The sequence below is a fragment of the Gopherus evgoodei genome, unplaced genomic scaffold (genome assembly GCF_007399415.2).
Source record: "Gopherus evgoodei ecotype Sinaloan lineage unplaced genomic scaffold, rGopEvg1_v1.p scaffold_110_arrow_ctg1, whole genome shotgun sequence".
Lineage (NCBI taxonomy): Eukaryota > Metazoa > Chordata > Testudines > Testudinidae > Gopherus > Gopherus evgoodei.
The window spans coordinates 31,810-43,537 of record NW_022059773.1 but is presented as its reverse complement, the minus strand read 5'-3'; the positions used below and the strand labels follow the sequence as shown (position 1 = coordinate 43,537).

The window sequence follows — 11,728 nt, the reverse complement described above, 5'->3', positions numbered from 1 at the left end:
TTCCTGTGGCTAAAACACAGTGTCTGCCCACACCTGACTCCCTGCCATCCTCACTGGGGCCTGACAAGCTTTGCTTGTGTTTGGATTCTGCAAAGCAGAGGAGCAGGTGAGGTTTTCCTTGCAAGCTCTGTGTGTGTGTGTGAATCTTTGGCCAGGTCTGCACTACAAAGTTATTTCAGCATCATTATATTGCTCAGGTGTGTGAAAAATACACAACGCTCCCTCGCTCAGCAGCTTTTGGCTGGTGCACACACTGCAATGCCACATCTGGCGACAAAACTGCCCTGTTTAGGTGACAAAATAAAACCACCTCGACGAGAGGCCTAGAGCTTTGTACAGCAAACTTAAAGTGACAAATTGTCAGTGTAAATGTTGCTGGCATTATATCACCATAACTGGTCTCCACCAGTATCCCATAATGCCCGCCATGAACTCACCTGCCCTGCATTCCTGCTACAGAGGCTGGGCCCCTCCCCTTTCATAGTTCCAGAAAGTTCTGACAGCTGAGCCGCTATCTGCACTGGGATTAGGTTGATATACTGCATTGCCAGCCTAAGTAACGTAATTACACCAACCTAATTTTGTAGTGTAGACTTGTCCAAAGAATCACACACACACCTTGGGAGCAAAACTTCACCTGCTCCTCTGCTTTACAGAAGCCAAACATGAGCAACGTTTGTCAGGGCCCAGTGGGGATTGGCAGACAGTCAGGTGTGGGCAGACACAACACTTTAAGTGACAGCAGGTACCATGGCTTAGGTGGTTAAAGTACCTGTTTTGTAAACAGGAGATCCTGGATTCAACTCCCAGTGGTGGCTTTTGGAGCACCTGGCATTGGCTACTGTCAGAAGACAAGATTCAGAACTAGATGGACCTATGGTTTAAATTACACTCACAGGCACTGATAATAGAGTTACTGAAAGTTTGGGTGTTAAGAGCTGATAGTTCAGTTATCCACTCCCCTCAATGCAGTTTTACTATTTCCACTTGCTAAACTACCTCCCAACCTCTATAAAATTACAGTGCAGACATATGGGCTCGAGCCCAACCTCTGAGGCCCCACGAAGGGTGAGGGTTTTTTAACCCAGGCTTCAGTGTTAACACAAATATATGCAGCACAGTTTTTAGCCCCTCAGCTTTATGTCTATGAGCCCAAATCAGATGACCCAGGCCAGCCCTCCTGCCATCTTTATCCCAGGAGAGATGGACTCTAAGGGTACGGCTCCATTGCAATGGAAGCCCAGGTGTGGCACGCTGTGCTCAAAGCAGCACCCTGGAAACCCCTTGTTCACCACTCTCATATAATGATCATATGGTTTGTACAAGTCTGCCTTGTGAGGATGGACACTGCTTGATTCACATCCTAGCAAAGGAGCTTCCTAACAAGCTGGAAGAAACTATGAAAGAAGGGTAGAGACACCATGACTTGGCCTCTCTCCCTCATAACTCAACAGCTGGAAACACACCTGGAGGACAAAGACTGAGCTGAACTGATTGAGAAATCAGAAGAGAATACTAATAATACATTCAAACCAAATTCCCCAACCAGACTAGTATTGGTTTTTCAGCAGGATTCCTGGGCCCAGCCTTGTTGGGGTTACAAGGACTCTGCCACACATGAGAGTAGAAAGAGCATCCTTGGGGTCAGGCAGGCCTCTGGTAAGGGGGTGGGGACTCAGATCCTTTCTCTGGCCAATTGCACCAGGGTCATGTATAAACCAGGGAAGTTCCCCACAATAGCCAGACCAGAACCCCCTGTACACTTGCCCTCTGTACTCATTGCTTCTCTGTCTCTCTTCCCCTCAGCTCTGCTGGTCTCCCTCTGAGCTTTCTCAGCACCTGGCCCCACAGCACTTCCTGCCAGCCAGAGACTGCATGTTCCAGGCCTATTCCTGTGGATGTGGCCTCTCTCCTGATTCCTGAGGAAAGGAACCTTTCCAGGAAATGGCCATGGATTCTGGGAATCCGCATGTGGCTGGTGGACAGCACCAGGAATCATTTGGTTCCTGACACACAAGGCAACTAAAAAGCTGAGCACGCAGACAAGGACTTGAACCCTGGACCTTCAGAGTAAGAGCCTGATGCTTTACCAACTGAGCTACCTGGGCTTGTTGAGACCATCTTCACCATTCACCACAAGAGCGAGCAGGTAGGCAAAAGAGAGGCAAAAAAAGTCCCAGGAATCATTCATGTGGCCTAATGGATAAGGTATCTGAGTGTGGATCAAAAGATTGAGGGTTTAAGTCCCTTGGTGGTTGTTTTTCTGCAGTTTTACCTTTGTGCTGAAAGTCCTGCTCGCTTCAGGGTTGGAACCTCTTCTTGGCTGCTCAGGCCAATGCTCTGGCTTCAGCTAGAGTCCCGGGAAGGAGTTGGGAGTTGGGTGTCACAAAGGCAGGGGCATGAGCCCCAAGTGCTTCCAGTCTAGCCTTTGCCATTCCTGACTTGCCAGAGAAAGTGGGCGACTGCCCGGGCTGATGTGTGCGCCTGTCCCTGTGCTGGAGGGTACTTGCTACATAGCATTTTCGGAGCCTGGGTGTTTCTCTGCTTCTCGCCAGCTCAGGAAAAGCCTCTTGGGATAAAATCTCCTGCCCCACTGCAAAAGTGAGCACCGTGAGTGGGACCAGTCAGAGGCCCCAATATAGGGGCTGGCCCTGCTTTCCTACTATCTTGTGATGTTGGCCACAGAGCATCAGCAGCTGCCCCACATGCTGGTGACCTTCAGTGGGTGTTTGGCATGGCAGGGAGCAGCCTGGCTGGGTGTTTTTGTGCCTGTCTGAAGGCCACACATAGGCATGGTCCTGCCCTCCTCTAGCCCTGACCTCAGTTGCTCTGTGGCTTTTAAGCCTTCCCTTGGAGCCATCAGCACCAGCTGCCTCTGCTCTAGGTGCCCAGAGGAGGAGAGGTGTGCTGGGTCACTTTTACAGATGCCCCTTCCCTGGTACTGCCCTTGCTCAGCTGCACAGAGGAGTTTTCATCCCCAGTCCCTGCCTGTCACTGCCCAGCAGCCCTCTGGCACCATTCCTGAGGACTACTCTGCCTCACTTTCTTCCTACCATCTTGGGAAAGACAGTTCTCATTATTAAAGGTGAGGTGGGCCAAGAAGGGGCAGAAACTCATTCTGTGTTTTCCTACTGCAGAGCCCAAGATCAGGAACTCATCTTGGGTGCAGACATTGCTATGCTCCCAGAAAACAAGCCACCCCTGCACAAACAGGGCCAGGGATTGAACCAAGGACCTTCAAATTTTCAATCTAGTGCTTGCCCGACTGAGCTACTTTGGCAGAGCCATGACAGTACTTTGGCCTGTTGCGTCTCTGTCTGGGATGTTTTTGTCAGCAGCTGCACACAGAAAGGACAGGAAAACGAACGGCTGCTTCATACCCCCACCGGAGGAACCCAGCGCCCTTAGCTGTGGTGAGTAAGAAGTGTCTGTTGGCTGGCAGGACCTGACCCCCAGGAGCTGGAACAGCAGCTGCCGCCTCCCCCTCGGCTCCAGGCTGTGGGAAATGCTCATTGCCTGGCTGCATGGGTGGATGCTGCTCCGTGCTCTGGAGAGCATCTGTATTGGTCTGTCAACCCCCCGTCCTCACTGAGCCAGTCTGGTAAGGTCCCAAGTGCCCCCTCCAGCCTGGCAGCTGAGAGTCTGTGCAGACATTAGCCCCGCTGCCAATCCCACAGGCGGCAGCAGCGCCAGCTCCCCCAGCACCACAGGGGCACTCAATGAACTCCCTGTGGGGAAATGACTCCTTGTTGTCCAGCTGCTAGAGTGAGAGCCAGGAGAGAGCAGTGTCTGGCTCACCTTGGGGGAGAGAAGAGACCTGATGAGTGTGGATCTCCCTCAGTCTCCCCCGCAAGGCTGGTCAGTTGTATTGTCACTGTGATAGTCAGCGCTTCCCTTCAGGGCCGGCCCTAGAGGGGTCTGGGGTCCAGGACAAATCCCTCCTTTTGTCCCCAGGCCCTGCCCCCACCCCTGTCCCATCTCTTCCCATCCTGCACCTTCCTGCCCCATTCCTCTCCCACCCCCACCTCTTCCCGTCCCTGCTCCTTCCCCTCCCCACCCAGCACCTCCTGCACCCCACTGAACAGCTGATCACTGGCAAGTGGGAGGTGCTGAAGGGGAAGAGGAGGAGCTTGTCAGCAAGGCCTGTAGTGGGTGGGGGAGGAGCTGGCTGCCAGTGAGCGCTGAGCACCTATTTTTTCTCTGTTGGTTCTGCAGCCCCATAGCTCCCATGGAGTCGCTGACTTGGCTCCTTTCGCACTCTAGAGAAAGGAGCAGAACCAGGGCTATGGCTGATCTATGGGGCACCAGGTGAGTGGCAGAGGCTTCAGGTGCTGAGAGTTTGCCTGACACCTCAGGGACACAGTGTGAGATGGTGCCCCAGGGATCTCTATGAAAGGAGCAGAACAGGATTTACTTGGGGGTGGGGAGAGAACTGAGAGTGTCTGAGTGGGTTGCAGAGAGGTATTGCCCAGGTGAGATACTGGCTAAAACACAGGCCTTGCTGTGACCAAGATTGGAACCTGCACAGGGGAACCCTATTGGAGTTGGTGCTGGGAACTAGCCAACCAACCCCGTCTGACCCACCCTAAGTTTTAGTAAAGGGCCAAGAGCCCCCTAAGACAAGCAGCCCCATGAGGGTCACCAATGTGCAGAGAAAGCAGCCTGAGCTGGTTCCATGGTGTAATGGGCAGCATGCAGGATTTTGAATCCCGTAATCTGAGTTCAAATCTCAGTGAGACCTTATGGTAAAGCCCCACTGCTCAACTTCCCTGTTTCTAGATGTGTAAAAATGAATTTTTCCCCTCCTATTGGGGTGATTCACACCTCCAAGAGCCACGTCTTTGGCTAGGGTGTCCACAATGGATTAGGGCTCTACAACTTGCTATGCTGATGGTCAGGGTCAACTTCAGGAAGTGCAGGGCCCAATTCAAACACTTTCAGCAGGGATGACTTAAAAAGAAAAAAGTGTAAAAAAAAAAGTCTTACATGTACTATTTACTTTCCATAACTATATAAATAATAAAATTGTTTATTATGTACATTGCATCATATATGCTGTTGATTGGTTATTAACGACTGCTGTTTCACATGTGTGGGTCCCCGCCACTCCCTGGGGGTGTGCACATGGGTGGGTCCCCGCTGCTTCCTGCCCCCCTCATTGAAGCAGGTGTGCAGGTTAATGGCCTGGGAACTGCAGGGTGGCAGTGGACATGTGGCTGGTTGGAGGCAGAGCAGGGGCTGACTGGAGGTAGGGTCTGGCTGCAGGCACGGCAAGGGGTGCAGGGCTGGCTGGAGACAGGGGAGTGTGGGGCAGGCTGGCTTCAGGCAGGGCCACAGGGGGGTGCAGCAGGGGTTGGCAGGGCTGGAGACAGGAGTATGGGATTGGCTGGCTTCACGCAGGGGGGTGCAGCAGGGGTTGGCTGGAGACAGAGCAGGGCGGACAGTGCAGGGCTGGTGCAGGCAGGGGTGTGTGGCAAGGGTTGGCTGGAGAGAAGGCAGGGGGTTTGGTGGGGCTGGCTGTGGGCAGGAGGTGCAGAGCTGGCTGCAGGCAGCGGGGGATGGGGCTGGTGCAGGCAGGGCAGGGGGTGCAGCAGAGGCAGCAGGAGCCCCGGCCCTTTAAATAGCCGCCAAGCCCCCCGCTATCCCAGGGCTCTGGGGGCTATTTAAAGGGCCTGGGGCTCTCCTGCTTCTACCCCGCCCCAGACCTTTTAAATAGCTGTGGGAGCCCTGGGGAATGCATGGGGGCAGCGGGGCTCCGGCAGCTATTTAAAGGATGGGGTGGCAGAGGCAGCTGGAGCCCTGGCCCTTTAAATAGCTCCCAGAGCCCCCTGCTACCCCAGGGCTCTGGGGGCTATTTAAAGGGCCCAGAGCTCCAGCCGGGGGCACGGGGCTTGTCGCGCTCTGGCCGGAGCTCCAGATGGTGCCACGGGGCTTTCGGTGCTCCGGCCAGAGCTCCAGCTGAGAGAGCAGGGCTGTGGGGCAGCCACGCTCCTGCCGGCACTTTGGTCAGGGGAGCGGGGCCTTGGAAACCCCGGAGCAGACCGCAGCTGGGGTAAGTAAAAAAAAATTTTAAAGGCGCCTAAAGCGCGGGGCCCTCTTAGGCGCGGGGCCCGATTCCCAGGAATCAGGCAAATAGGCCTAAAGCCGGCCCTGCTGATGGTTAGGATTCTTGCTGCTTCACCAGCTGTTCACAAGCTTGGCTCTTGTGCTTCCTACCACACTTTTCCTCTGGCCCACATGGCGCTTGAAGAAAGGAGTGCCAGGGCTGGGATTAATAGTCAGGGCTTGGCAGGAGCGAGGAAGAGTCCCAGGCTGGAGCCCCACACACGCCTTCTCTCCTCCAGGCACCTAGAGCAGAGGCAGCCCAGCTCTGTCCGCTGGATACCTCAGCAGAGTAGGTGAGTTCATGTAAATACAGTCTGGTCCCAAAGCCTCCTCCCAACCCTGGTCATCAGTAGCTGTCAGGGGAGAGCTCATTCACATCTCGCTTACAAATCATCATTTGAAATTCTAAGGTTGGCCAACACTGCCCAAGCCAATGCACCCACATTGTCAGCAAACACAACAGCTGGGTGAGGAAACCCGGCTTTGTCCAGACTTTCCAAACCTATTTTACTTTCTCAGCTACAAGTAGTTTTCATACGTTGTATCTGCTTTTAAAGTGTGTGTTAACGTTTCAATTTCCATTCAAATTTGCATCCACTGACAACATTGGCACCTCTGCATGTAACTACCTGACCACTGGGGGGTGGGGTGTTGGGGAAATTCGGGGAAGGGGGTGCACAGCCCCCTGGCTGGTGGGCATATAGGGAATGCCCAGTTTCACTGAATTGAGTCTCCTACTGCAGCACCTCAGTAGGTTACATCAGAGAGGAGCTGCAGTGTCTAGGCAGTGGGATGCCTGTGCCTTTAAGAGCCCAGCCCTGGGAAGCCCATGCTGAGAGGTGCTGCCTGTGGGAGGGGAAATAAAAAAGCCCTCTGCTCCCGCCACCCATGTTTGCAAACACTGGAGTCTCAGTAATGCAGTCAGAGTAACGCACAGAAGGTGTTTTGCTTGGCGCAGCAGTGACACCAACTGGCCAATCAGGGTAACTCACAGAGTATGTTTCCCTTGGAGCAGCAGTGACACCTCGTGGTCATTCAAGGTAATGCACAGAAGGTGTTTCCCTTGATACAGCAGTGACACCCACTGGTCAGGTGGCGTAATGCACAGCGTGTGTCTGCCCTCTACGAGCAGTGACACCCACGGACCAGTCACGGTAAAGCACAGAGTCTGTTTCCCATCAATCTGGGTAAGGCACAGAGCATGTTTCCCATGGAGCAGCAGTGACACCCAGTGACCAGCAGGGGTGGCATCAGACTCTTCTCCTTTAGTGGGGGACTGAGATGGGCTAGAAAAAAAATTGGGGGGCTGTTCCCAGCCTTCATGGGGGCCATGATTCTGCTCCTTCTCAGTTAAAGGCCAGGCTCATCTCATCTCCCCCTGGCTAGGATTTACAGCAATACAAACTTTATTAAAATAAAATAGTAAACAGGGTTTACTTTAAATATTCTAAATCTGTCCAAATTTTAGTACTGAATCCAAAGTTCTCTTAAAGATCCCATCAGTAACCAAAACCTAAATGAAAAATTGAAACCAAAAACAAGGCTTAATTTAAAACCCAAACATTAAGAAAAACTTTGTTTGTAAAAATAAAAACTAACAAATACCGTAAATTAATAATTACAACATTTTATCAAAAAAAGTGTGCTATAGCAGAATGATAAATAACATCAAATAAATAAGCATGACCACTAAAACCTCCTATTAAGGAATTGAATCCTTGAATACTGGTCAAATTTGTATAAAATATGCAGAACTATGTCAAAACTGGTGTTGCAGGTCAGCCATTCAAATCCAGCAAATGTCAATTAAAAGCTCCATTCCAACTAAAAAAACCAAAACAATCCAATAAACCAAAATGGTCACAGCCTGAAACAAACCTACACAGAAGCAAAATTAAACCTGTACCAACACAGGAACAAACGATGTAAATTTCTAATTCTAACTTCTTGTTTCTCCCAGGAGGAAGATGTTTTGCACCCAAGTAACCAGGCTGTCACTGCAGCTTTCCATTCACTAAATAAGATTTTTACCAAATATAAATTGCCCTCCAATTTCTCTAAGAGAAATTGAAATTGTATCTTTGCACTAATATCCCAAGTGTGCAAGTCCATCCCCTCAGAGCAACCCCACACCCTGAGCCCAGGGGAGAATCCCAGCTGGTTTGTGCATTTGTAACCCTGGGGCCTGAAGCTGATGAGAGAAAGGGAAGTGAGCCATCTTGGAGCTTTCCCATACCACCTGCGGGGAGCATAGGGATTTGACTGAGGGTACGTCTTCACTACCCGCCATATCGGCGGGGAGCAATCGATTGCTCGGGGATCGATATATCACGTCTCATCTAGACGCGATATATTGATCCCTGAACACGCTTATATCAATTCCGTAACTCCACCAAGCCGAACGGAGTTGCGGAATTGACAGGGGGAGCCGCGGACATCGATCCCGAGCTGTGAGATGGATGAGTAATTCGATCTTAGATACTTCGACTTCAGCTACGTTATTCACGTAGCTGAAGTTGCGTATCTAAGATCGATTTTCCCCCATAGCGTAGACCAGCCCTCAGTGACATCCTGGCTAATTTTCACCTTGTTCTCTGCCAGCAGGCTCAACTGAAGAGCTCGGGAGTGACTTGACCATGGCAGCACCCTATTTACATATTAAAAGCTGGCATTTTGGGGCCAATGGGGTGAAATGTGAGTACTTTGGGGGTTGGGACCCACATGAGAAGGGATGTTAACAAACTGGAGAGAGTCCAGCAGAGGGCAATAAAAATGATTAGGGGACTGAGACACATCACTTATGAGGACCTACAGGCCATATCCTGTATGTTAAGCTAGGGCAAAGTTAGCATATCTATATTGTGACCTTTTACTCAGAGAGAAAACTCGACCTTTATCATGTTACTTAAATAGATAAGTACCCAAGCCTGTCCAAGACCTTTACCTAGACCAATCGACAATGGAGAATGGCATAGGGTTTTTTTCAGTGTTATACCCACAGATTTAACAGGTACACCACAACGTTAACTTATGTGCATATGTACATGTCATCACCAAGCACAAACATACTAGCCTATGCAGTAAATGTACCCTAATGATTTGTGGGTGAGGAATGAAATTTGGGCATAGGAGGAAGGATTTCCAGCCCTTGTCCCCGATAAAAGAGGTAACCCACCTCGCTAGAGCACTTTGCTCTATCATTCTGACTTACTTCCTCCACTCTCTCTATATGTACTATCAGTAGGCTGTACTTGTCCTTAAACTTTAAGTTTCAAGGGAACTAGGCTAAGTTCGGTTTCCCTAAGTTGTTATTATTTGTTTATTATGTTTTGATTCTAAAGTTTAACATATTCAAGTAAACCCTAAGTAACACCAGCTTTTTCTAAGCACTGCATCTTTCAATTAAGAATTGAGAAACCTGAACTGCAAGGCTGGTCCTGTGTCTCTTACCACCAGGTTATCAAGGAAGGCTGTGAGTATATTCACCAAAACTTTGTTGCATATAATGCCATATGTATCTTCTGAATAGCAGTAATGGAACTGTAACTCTGTAACTCAATTAAATTAAATTAAATGTAAGCTAATAAATTAAATTTTCATCAAATTATCCAAATTAATATTATTAGTACACCCTAAATCAGGCTACATGGGACAGAGAGTTGGAGTGCAGAGGGATGAAGGCACTGGCTCTGGGGGAGCAGACTCTGGGGTGGGGTTAGAATGAGACATTCAGGGTGCAGTAGAAGACTCAGGGTTAGGATAGAGAATTGGGCTGTGAATGCTCTGGAATGAGACCAGGACAGAGAAAATTGAGATGCAAGAGAGAAATCAAGCTGGAGCAAAAAGCAGAGAAGTGTGCAATTTGAGCTGCAGAGGGAAGAAAAAAGCCTCTGCCTGTCCCCTCTTACCAAAGCATCTAAGAACCAGATGACAGACATCTCTCCCCTACTGCAACAATTCCAGTTGACCTAGACTGAGAAAGGAACTCTTCTTCTCTGCAGCACTAGCAAACCTGGACTGAGTCATGAACACATCATTCCCCCACCACACCCGAGTGTTCCTGGCCTGGGACATGGGCAGGGCTCCTCTCTTCTCCATTTGGGACATGGAGGGATGAGAGAAGTGACAGGGATTTACGGGAAATCATTATTTGCCTGATTCTTGTGCAAGTCCTAGTCCTTGTTAACCCAAACAAACCGTTTATCCTGCATGCTGATACTAGTGTGGAAGGTCTGGGAGCAGTCCCGTACCAGGAAGTAGAAGGAAATGTAAATCTGTAGGCTTAGCCAGCTGAGGACTGTCTGATAGCGAAACTCGCTATCCCATCCACCAGCTGCAGTTCTTGGTCTTGAAATGGGCCATCACTGAGAAATTTCGAGACTACTTGTGTGGTGCTCAGTTTCAGGTGTGGACAGAGAAAAATCCACTGACTTATGTGTTAACAAGGGCTAAGCTGGATGCTACAAAGCAGAGATGGGTGACAACTTTTGCTAGCCATCACTTCGCATTCAGTACCAATGAGTTGGTATAATAGAGAATCTGATTTATCAGGACCACCAATTCTTGGCTGGGGGGAGGATGTAAGCAGGGTGAGAATGAACTCTACCCTGCCATCTGTTGGTGATCTGTTGTAAAGACCTTTTGAGGCTGCTGTCATTTGCATGGTTCCACCCACCCCGGATTGCATGATGGGGGTGCTTGTCCAAAGGATCATTTCAGCTGCTGTGGGATCCTCAGTCTCTTTCTTATTAGGGCAGTGGTAATAAAGTGCAGTTATTCCGGTGATATGAATCAAGGACAGTAGAACGGAACTTAGCGGTTCATGATTTCGGGACTCACCCCAACCTATATAAATCTCGTTAGGCAAGGGACATGGTTTCCAAAACATGGTGAAATAAGAGAGATTGACACAGGATATTTGCACTTAGTGCTATGGATTTCTTAGGAAATTTTGAAATGCACTTTTTATGCCCTTTGTGTTTTTCCAGTTTAAAAATAAAGTGTTTTATGTTTCTAACCCATGTTTAGAACTGACCATAGATAAAAAGTGGTTAATGACTAAGTGCAGTGTTCAGGTATTCTTAAAGGGCAAGGCAATGATCTCTTTTCCACACTACAGGTGGAAAACTACTCCATAGTTGGGGAAAAGGCTCTCCAACACTCACAAACCAAGACAATTTTGCATATTAATGCAAATGAGACCACAACCGGGGGTGGGTCCCCACAACTTCTGCAGCCACAGGCACCATCTCTGCAAATCAACCTTTGCTACCTCACTCCGTAACACCACAAACACACACAGCAGCTGCCTTTTACTTCTCAGAACCAAAACACACCCTGAAAGACTTCAAACAGCATAAGCTGAAGGCAAACAACTGCACCACTAACAACAACTCAAAGAGATTAAAAAATGCTTCGGTTTTTACACACCAGGGACGGCCACAGGCTGCCAAACAAACATCCATTCCAGCCTCCCACAAGCCTTGGGCATTGGGAACCCAGACCCCTTAATGATGAGTACTTTTCAGGCGAGGGTGAAGCTCTCAGGCCTCAAATGCCAGCTACAGTTACTCTCTCCTTGATCCAAAACGAACAGCGAAATACACTGCATTACTCCTGCCCC

At 49.7% G+C, this 11,728-nt stretch overlaps 1 non-coding gene across 1 annotated transcript; it reads right to left on the bottom strand.

Moving 5' to 3' along the window:
- Nucleotides 1-2,035: 2,035 nt before the first annotated feature.
- Nucleotides 2,036-2,108, bottom strand: TRNAK-CUU. Its single transcript has one exon. It is a non-coding gene; the product is annotated as a tRNA-Lys (tRNA).
- Between the last annotated feature and the right edge of the window lie 9,620 nt (nt 2,109-11,728).